This window comes from Oncorhynchus masou, chromosome 12 (genome assembly GCF_036934945.1).
Source record: "Oncorhynchus masou masou isolate Uvic2021 chromosome 12, UVic_Omas_1.1, whole genome shotgun sequence".
NCBI lineage: Eukaryota > Metazoa > Chordata > Actinopteri > Salmoniformes > Salmonidae > Oncorhynchus > Oncorhynchus masou.
In genome coordinates this window covers 54,835,398-54,845,081 of record NC_088223.1, presented here as the reverse complement: position 1 = coordinate 54,845,081, position 9,684 = coordinate 54,835,398, and the positions used below count along the sequence as shown (strand labels likewise).

Below are 9,684 nucleotides of genomic sequence, written 5' to 3'. Positions count from 1 at the left end.
CCAAGTTAGCCCCTTTCTCTAGATCATCATTTTCTACTACTGTATGTCCATGCCAGTTGCTTCATCCATCTTCATACTTCTACCTTCACTTTCAAATAAGGCTGAGTTGTCTGTGTATGTGCTCATCAATAGGTGAGGTTTTGCTGCATGAGGTTCTCTCTCGGCCGGTCATGCTGTTGACCAGCCAGACAGACAGCGCCATCAAAAACAAGGTTCTTTGTGCATTTCACACCGCCTCCCCCTTTTCAGTCAGCCTCTCCCCCTACACAAAATAAAGAGTGTATGGGAATATTTTGACCATTTAAAAATCATCAATGTGATACGTTTTGATCAGAGACTAAGGCTTTACTGTGTCCGCATTTTTGATCCCTTAGTGTAAGTATCCTTTTTAGCTATTTGTTAGTAATGACATCTCTGTAGGATTTGGTGTATTGTCACAGCAACTTTATGCAATGTTATGTTGCTGAAATGAAAAAAAAATGAAACAGGTTTGAATCCTGATCCACCAAACAAAAACTAGCAAGCCTCATTTTTTTTATTTTTTATATATCAATATTGTTATTTTTCCAACTCTGGCTTGTTAGATTGATATCGGCGATAATATTTATGATCACTTCATATATATATATTTTTAAAGATACTTACACATACATGTGCTACACTGACAGCATTTTTACTAGACAGCAATGGAGGAATGTTCTCGAAATAAGACACTAAATAAGTCAAATAAAAAACATCTACAGACATTGGTCCAATTCCATTGGCAGTTAATAAGGAGAAGGTACATGATCAGGAAGAGAGAAACAGGCAAAGAGAGACAGAAAGAAAGAGAAGGAAGTAAGGATTCTAAAGAGACAGTATGGCTAAAGGGTGTAGGAGAGAGAAAGAGAAAAAGAGAGAGAGAAGCAAAAGATGGAGAACAGGATGGGAATATTGATTAAGTACCTCGGTTAAAGGAGACAAACTCCACTGTGCAAAGATGCACCTATACTCTGTGGGAGACAGAGCAAGACAGAGAAAGCCAGAGACAGTGAGAGAGAACGTGCAAGATATACACACTCTGATTAATAGGCAGTAGTTCAAATCTGAAGCATAAGTAAAATTAATACAAAAATTAAAAAATACAAAACGCACACCCACACACAACCTACAAAAACATTATATCAGAATAAAATTCCTACAAAGAACTATATATATATTTCATATCTGGTATATAACAATTATCGCCAGGGTCATCATTTCCTTTTCTGTCGTTGTCATCGGTAACAATCACAACAAGTATTGGGTTCTGAGTATGAATGACGGATTAGAAAAGCAGGAAGTATTTACAAAGAAGGCAGGGCCACAGACTCACAGGACGAAAATTGACAGGGGTCCAGAGGTGAGGTGGTGGAAACGGGGGCTGAGAGGGTTCAGGGGGTTCTGGGCAGGGTCATATTGAGACTATTTGGGGAGCAATTTAATTAATTCATCATCAGTGGAAATTTTTTGTTGTTGACTTGAAGGGTTTTCTGTTGCAAGGAAGCGGGCAGTCTCGTGTGCAGACTGGGGTAGGAGCCACTCATCTTAAGTGCTGAAGTAGACTAGAGAGAGAGAAAAACAGAGAGAGGGAAAGAGAGAGAGAAAGGGATGGTGAGAAAAAAAGACTATTACTGAAGCACAGACTATATCTTAATTCAAACTGCCATGGCAGGGAGAGTGTGGGTGTGACCCTTACCGATGATGACGATGAGGACAATCGCACATATCAGCCCCAGGATAATCATCATCTAGAGGAAGCAGAGTTTTGTATGTTTTAATGTATTATGGAGCCCCATTGGCCGCTGCCAAGGCAGCAGCTACTCTTCCTGTGGTCCAGCAAAATGAAGTTGGACATGGAGAGGTAGTAAAACAGGGGGGATGGGACATGCGGAAAATCATGAGCTACAATCCCTTTTTATTATGTTTTAACATTCATCTTGAAAGCCTCAAAGGAAATGACTATTATCATGAATAAATGTGGACCAAAGTACATCTTTATCTATCTCAATGTAGCCCTTACCTTGGCGTTCTTCCACCAGTACTTGTTCTTGAGTTTTGCAGCGCTGGTCTCGAACTGTGAGGCTCCAGCCTGCAGGGCATCGGCCCGATCATCTAGCTCTGACAGTTTCTGATCACGCTCCAGAACCTTATCCACGTTTACACGCATGATATCCACCACCTGGGGAGGGCAGACACACGGGCCGGAAAACAGGGACAGGGTAAATCCCTCAATCAACTCAGACTGAGTTGTGTTTTCTCCACAGTATATTTACACAAAGTATTGATTGTTGACCTAAGTGTGTTGGACATGCATTCATCCAGTCCATGTCGGCTTGTGACTATTCACAACGTGTGAAGAAGGTTCTGATGTTTCTGTGGGTCAGTATGTGTGTAATACAAGGTGAGTGTGTCTGCATGTTCCTCACCTCATCCACCTGAGCCTGTGTCTGTTGCAGGCGGTTGCTGGTGAGGTTTGGAGGGGGCGCCGCTCCATCTGCGGGCGCCGGGCGCAGCTGGGGCAGACCTGTCAATCAAACACAACTCGTCAGTTTATTCACCTTCAACGACGTATGAATGACCGCGTAGTAATGCATGCACCTACTAAATAGGCCAACCTGTCCCTTTGGAACATAGAAGTAAAGACAAGTTACTATCAAATCATGGCTGATTGGAATTATCCACCGTGACAGTACTCACTGAGGTAGAATCTCAACGTTATAGGTTTGAATCAAGTCAACAGCTTCATGATGACTGAATGATTGGAATAGGAGGCAGAATATCTCTCTTTAATGAGCCTCAACAACAGGCTGAATGGTTTACTAATCCTGAATTAAAAGGGCCTGGATAAAAGGATCCGCCAAGCATGAAATACAATTATGTGTATCCTCTTTGCTTACGGCCCTTTCCAACTGTATCCATAACACACACTACTAAAGCACATTCAAAGCTGTTCTGAATTAATTAATTCAAACCATCACTTTCTATGTCCCAAGAAGGCGTCTACATCTGAAAGCTGAATAAAAAGCGGAATAAATTGATAAATAATGCTCTCAATAATGCCAGAAATAAAATGTTTTACAAGACAAGAAAAATAAAAAATAAAGCTCTCTGTCCTAACTGCGTCCTCCTCAAGAAAACATCAAGATGACCACAAGCCATATATTCTGCATACCATATCTGACAGACACCATCCTATCCTACAACCCTCAGCTGGGCATTGTTAGGGTTGTGCTAAGGGGAAACTAATGGACGACAATCAAAAGTCCTGAAGCAATTACTACATGTCTGGTCCTATCAATCTATTCTGACCATCTATGTTGACCATCTACAACTGAGTACAGTAACTCACTCTTTCTCACCAAACTATCTGAATGTGGTATCTTTATTTTCATTATGATCTCAATGCAGTTGTTCTTTTTTCTAAACCTTGACTATAGGCTAGATTAATCTACCATTAGGCCTAGTTGTAGAAAAGATGTAAAGGCACTGGAAAGCCTACTGGCAAGGCCAAAAACACTATGATGCAAAGGTGTATGCTGGGTAGTCCTTCCTTTGCATGCCCTCATTGTTCTGATAGTCCTGCTGAATTTGTGTTCGTAACTCACTGTGTGGACCGTGGAGCTGAGCTGTGTTAGTAACTCACTGTGTAGACCATGGAGCTGAGCTGTGTTAGTAACTCACTGTGTGGACCATGGAGCTGAGCTGTGTTAGTAACTCACTGTGTGGACCATGGAGCTGAGCTGTGTTAGTAACTCACTGTGTGGACCATGGAGCTGAGCTGTGTTAGTAACTCACTGTGTGGACCATGGAGCTAAGCTGTGTTAGTAACTCAATGTGTGGACCGTGGAGCAAAGCTGTGTTAGTAGCTCACTGTGTGGACCATGGAGCTGAGCTGTGTTAGTAAACTCACTGTGTGGACCATGGAGCTGAGCTGTGTTAGTAACTCACTGTGTGGACCATGGAGCTGAGCTGTGTTAGTAACTCACTGTGTGGACCATGGAGCTGAGCTGTGTTATCAACTCACTGTGTGGACCATGGAGCTGAGCTGTGTTAGTAACTCACTGTGTGGACCATGGAGCTGAGCTGTGTTAGTAACTCACTGTGTGGACCATGGAGCTGAGCTGTGTTAGTAACTCACTGTGTAGACCATGGAGCTGCGCTGTGTTAGTAACTCACTGTGTGGACCATGGAGCTGAGCTGTGTTATCAACTCACTGTGTGGACCATGGAGCTGTGCTGTGTTATCAACTCACTGTGTGGACCATGGAGCTGAGCTGTGTTAGTAACTCACTGTGTGGACCATGGAGCTGCGCTGTGTTAGTAACTCACTGTGTGGACCATGGAGCTGAGCTGTGTTAGTAACTCACTGTGTGGACCATGGAGCTGAGCTGTGTTAGTAACTCACTGTGTGGACCGTGGAGCTGAGCTGTGTTAGTAACTCACTGTGTGGACCATGAAGCTGAGCTGTGTTAGTAACTCACTGTGTGGACCATGGAGCTGAGCTGTGTTAGTAAACTCACTGTGTGGACCATGGAGCTGCGCTGTGTTAGTAACTCACTGTGTGGACCATGGAGCTGAGCTGTGTTAGTAACTCACTGTGTAGACCATGGAGCTGAGCTGTGTTAGTAACTCACTGTGTGGACCATGGAGCTGAGCTGTGTTAGTAACTCACTGTGTGGACCATGGAGCTGAGCTGTGTTAGTAACTCACTGTGTGGACCATGGAGCTGCGCTGTGTTAGTAACTCACTGTGTGGACCATGGAGCTGAGCTGTGTTATCAAGTAACTCACTGTGTGGACCATGAAGCTGAGCTGTGTTAGTAACTCACTGTGTGGACCATGGAGCTGCGCTGTGTTAGTAACTCACTGTGTGGACCATGGAGCTGAGCTGTGTTAGTAACTCACTGTGTGGACCATGGAGCTGTGCTGTGTTATCAACTCACTGTGTGGACCATGGAGCTGAGCTGTGTTATCAACTCACTGTGTGGACCATGGAGCTGTGCTGTGTTATCAACTCACTGTGTAGACCATGGAGCTGTGCAGTGTTATCAACTCACTGTGTAGACCATGGAGCTGAGCTGTGTTAGTTACTCACTGTGTAGACCATGGAGCTGAGCTGTGTTATCAACTCACTGTGTAGACCATGGAGCTGTGCTGTGTTATCAACTCACTGTGTGGACCATGGAGCTGAGCTGTGTTATCAACTCACTGTGTAGACCATGGAGCTGAGCTGTGTTATCAACTCACTGTGTAGACCATGGAGCTGAGCTGTGTTAGTAACTCACTGTGTAGACCATGGAGCTGAGCTGTGTTATCAACTCACTGACCATGGAGCTGAGCTGTGTTAGTAACTCACTGTGTGGACCATGGAGCTGAGCTGTGTTAGTAACTCACTGTGTAGACCATGGAGCTGAGCTGTGTTATCAACTCACTGTGTGGACCATGGAGCTGAGTAACATACGTATATCAAAGAGGAGGCATCCTTTTGTGTCTTACTGTGGTAATGGAGTGTATTGTGTCCCTCCAGTATTTCCAGCACCCATGTAGAGCAATAGTCATGTAACTGTAACTTCAACCCCATTTATAGTTCACGTTCTATAAATGGATTCAGGCTTTAGTGAAGTACTAGTGTTCATAATATCTTTAGGCTTCATACTGTATGTGAGAGTGAGTATCAAGCTTAACTTGGTATTTAATTTTAAGTGTCTGTAGCCTTTTCATTATAGTACTATCATAGGTTCACAATTTAAGGATAAGTGGGCTGTAAATAATGCACAGCATCGACCATGAACCGCTTTCAATCTCGTTTCTCAACTTCATCTTGAGGTTGCTTCCTGCCTGTAGTGGCCCCCTTCCTCCAGCAGAGTGAGACAAAACTCTGTATAAAGGTCACCTTTAAGGCCGTGACACACAGAGCTAATCCTCATGTGGCTACAAATCCTTCTGTACACTCATGTTTTCATTTGCATTTGTCAGTCCAAAGCAAGCGCTGTCTGGAAACACTAATTTGATGCGTTGAGTCACCTTGCCACATTAATCATTATGCTACCCAACTCGTATGTGGTCTACTGGGAGCCTCCATTATGTTGATGTTTAGGAAGTGTTCTTTCTCATGTCGATTACAACAATTCAATTTTTAGAGGCCAAATCCTACCCAGACTCTTTCACCTTCTCTGCGGAAGAGGCCATCGTCATTGTGCAGCGAGCAAACTAGAGATGAACGATGGACGAGGACGTTATTGGCAACTCCCCTAGTGTGTTTTGTACATCATCCCCCACATTGCTACAACAACCATTGTTTTCTCGGGGCCTCAGATAAAAGAAGAGGGCGGATTGTGTATGTGTGTGTGCACAGTGACGGGGAACATATTCAAAGGGCACGACGAAATGGATTGTGTAGGCTTTCAAATAAGAGTAATGGAGTGTCGACAGCAGTCTGGGGGGAACCCAGGGCAAGGCCTACCTCACATTCGCAACGTCCTCCACCAACCGGGTGGAAAAAAAAGTCCCCTTGTCAAGACATTGGCCAGTAAAATGGTCTTATTCCCTTTCGCATGCTCTTCTGAATTATTATACAGACACGACGATCGGCCTTTTGTTATCAATAGACGACAACATTAATCACGTCTTTCTTCCCTGCTTTATTGGGCTGTATATGGCCGATTGCCATAGACATTTTGATGAAGCATTTACAAATCGTCTCTCACACACGAGACAGCGCGCAAACACACCATAGCCACAAAAACAGTGGACTCTCGTCTACAAGTCTGTTTCAGCACTGTTGGGGAAGACAGCGACAGGCAGCGCTGTCCAGTGCTGGCAACGGCTTTGCGTGGTTCCCAAAATTTGCCTAACGCAGTTAGCTTTTTTATTTATTTTTTATCAAGGGGGGTTTCATATTTGTTGAAAGGGTCCTCAATTTCGTCTAACATCAATGTCACCGCCAGTTTATCGCGGGAATTACAGTGAGAAAATAGGATAAAAATGTATATGGCTAGATTTGTTTATCAACAGCATGTTGACGATGTAACGCTAACATTTGTTGCCTGGCCTCAATGAGATGCTGTCTGTTTCAGCAGCTTGTTTGTATGCACGAATCGACAGAGACAAGAATGCCACGGCCATCTTCCCTGACAGTGAATCACCTGCCTCCTGTAGCCTAGCAGTCGCTAAACAAAAACAACCTCAGACGACTGAACCTGGTATAGCTTGTCAAGGAAAGGAGCGGAAACGGCCACATCCCCGGTGTACCCTTGAATCATCAAATTAAATAGGCTACATTTAATTGCCCGTCCTTGCTTGACAATCGACAGATATGAGCGTCAGTTACCCCCACCCCCACAGTTGGTTAGCAATATCACGTAGGCTAAGCCCACAATATGGCTAATGATAGTCTACCCTACTACATCCATTACATCCAAGATAATATGGATTTGTTGCTTCTCTAAGATGTTCAACACGTTGAATGGGAGAAAATGTGTTATTAGGTCTAAGTTGCTCAGCCTATGATACGTGTATATTTAGCCGTAGGCCTATACATTCATCTGTGGCAGAAACCAATGCATACGTCCAAATAAGCAAATTACATATTTGTAGGTTTCTACTTTCAATTCCAATTTCAATTTTCAAATGGATATACATGCGAATACACGGACGTCAACCCATTCAAATCAAACCAGTCCAATCTGGAGAAAAGGCGTGCGTGTCCAAATCCAATGATAATAACATATATATTTTACATTTGAATAAATATAACTAACGCATCATAACTAGCCAACATGACTGAATATTTCGTAAAGAAATGTGGCTGACAACAGGGGCCAACCACCGAAGAGTCGCCTAACCGTTATTCGACGCCTATGGAATAGACTATAGGCGAATGTTGGATGCTATTTAGCCCATGTGGATTGTCAGTAAATGTTCATAAATAAACATCCCACAGTAAATCAACACATATATCCTGTAATTATAGGGTTCTTTAACCCTGACGAACGATTAAAATGCAATAGGCCTATATGCCTTGGAGACAATGGTTCATTTAATTTCCTTTCTAAAATCATTTCTGAACAACAAATAGGCTTGCATTCTGCTACCCACCGAGCACGGATAAATAAATACACATAGGCCTAGACATAACAACAGGAACACAAAGAAAATAAACGTCACACAGAGGCAACAGTGTGATACTCACATTTCTTATGGTGGTTTATTAATGCAGGCTACGCAAGTCCGACTGGAATGTATTTGCCTAATAAGTGGCTGTTGAGTGGGTTGCCTTCAGCGCTCTTTTCCCCTCTCGCTCCCTCTCAGTCGATTCACTCTTCTGGCGTTTTCAATAGGAGGGAGTGATAATGTTTACCACCAAGTTGATTTTATTCCCCCGTTGTAAATATTCCCTTTTTCTCAGTTCGTGCGCTTATTTTATGCCGCACCTCGCCAATGCTACCACTGGTCTCCTCTGTGTCACTACTGTAATGAACAAGTAATAAACACGCTTGTGTAAGGAGAACAAAGATGGCTTGATGACGTCATTCGCCATCCAGGGAGCCGCAGGTTGAAAGGGTTTTGTCTTTTCGTAGCAGGTTTAGGATAATTTACTCAGCATGCTCGGCGAATTAACGTAACCGGTTAGGAACATTAGGTTACATTTAGGAAAAGGGTTAGGGTTAGCTAAAATAAAATACAACATCTACGTTTGACTTCAATTTGACAAAAACTGTGTCCCATCTAGATATGACCTATTGAAATGGGTGCAGAACCCTAACCTTAACCCCTACGCGTACACTACCTACAACGCTTACCTAACCTTAACCTTTAGGTTTTACATTTCAACTTTAATGGCGGGGTATGGACGTCCCAAGGATCCCGGATTGCACAACTATGACATGACAGTGTGTCCATGTACTGTCAAGCGTTAGCAGGGGTTGATCAATTTTGAAATCCATATAAATTATAACGGGATTAAACTATGTCATTGAAAACCTATGCGATTAGTTGAAAGGGCACAGTAGCCTACTGTCATTTTGATGGGGAAGACTCGTTTGAGGTGGATGAAACGTCAACAAAATGGCGTTCCTTGAAAGGGGGTGGGGTGAAACTCCAGCCAAACGTTGAAACTCGCAGGTTAATCCCGATCATTTCGATTTACCAACTACCGGTAGGATATGAACATTCCAAAAGGCAACATTTGAAGCCTACCAACCCAACATGGTAACACTACTGATTGGTTGTGCAAGAAACAATCATGGTTAAGAAAACGCAGAGTGAATTCGGAAAGAGTGGGACATCATATAAACTGGAACATCTTCATCCTGATGCGTTTATTTCTTGCTCCGAAATTTCAGCATGAAAGTTGGTGTAGTTATACACGTGCCACGTTCAACCAGTTGGCAAATTGGAAATCTCCGAGTTTCCTAATTCCAACTAGTACGTGAACTCGGCGTAAACACAACAGGAAGCACATTGTAAAATCATTGGGGGCAGTTTGAATGGGAGGCCTAATGTCGCATTCACATTCTAGTCGGAATTAGAAACTTTGACATTTCCGACATGCTAACTGGTTGTAGTTATACACGTACCGTGCTGCATTCAACCAGTCGGACATTTCAGAGTTTCCTAGTTCCGACTAACACATGGACGCGGCTAATAAACCATCTTTAGACCAT

The 9,684-nt window shown here is 43.3% G+C and overlaps 1 pseudogene; it reads right to left on the bottom strand.

Moving 5' to 3' along the window:
* Positions 1-501: 501 nt before the first annotated feature.
* LOC135550448 (vesicle-associated membrane protein 2-like) lies at positions 502-8,550 on the bottom strand (annotated as a pseudogene).
* Positions 8,551-9,684: the final 1,134 nt, after the last annotated feature.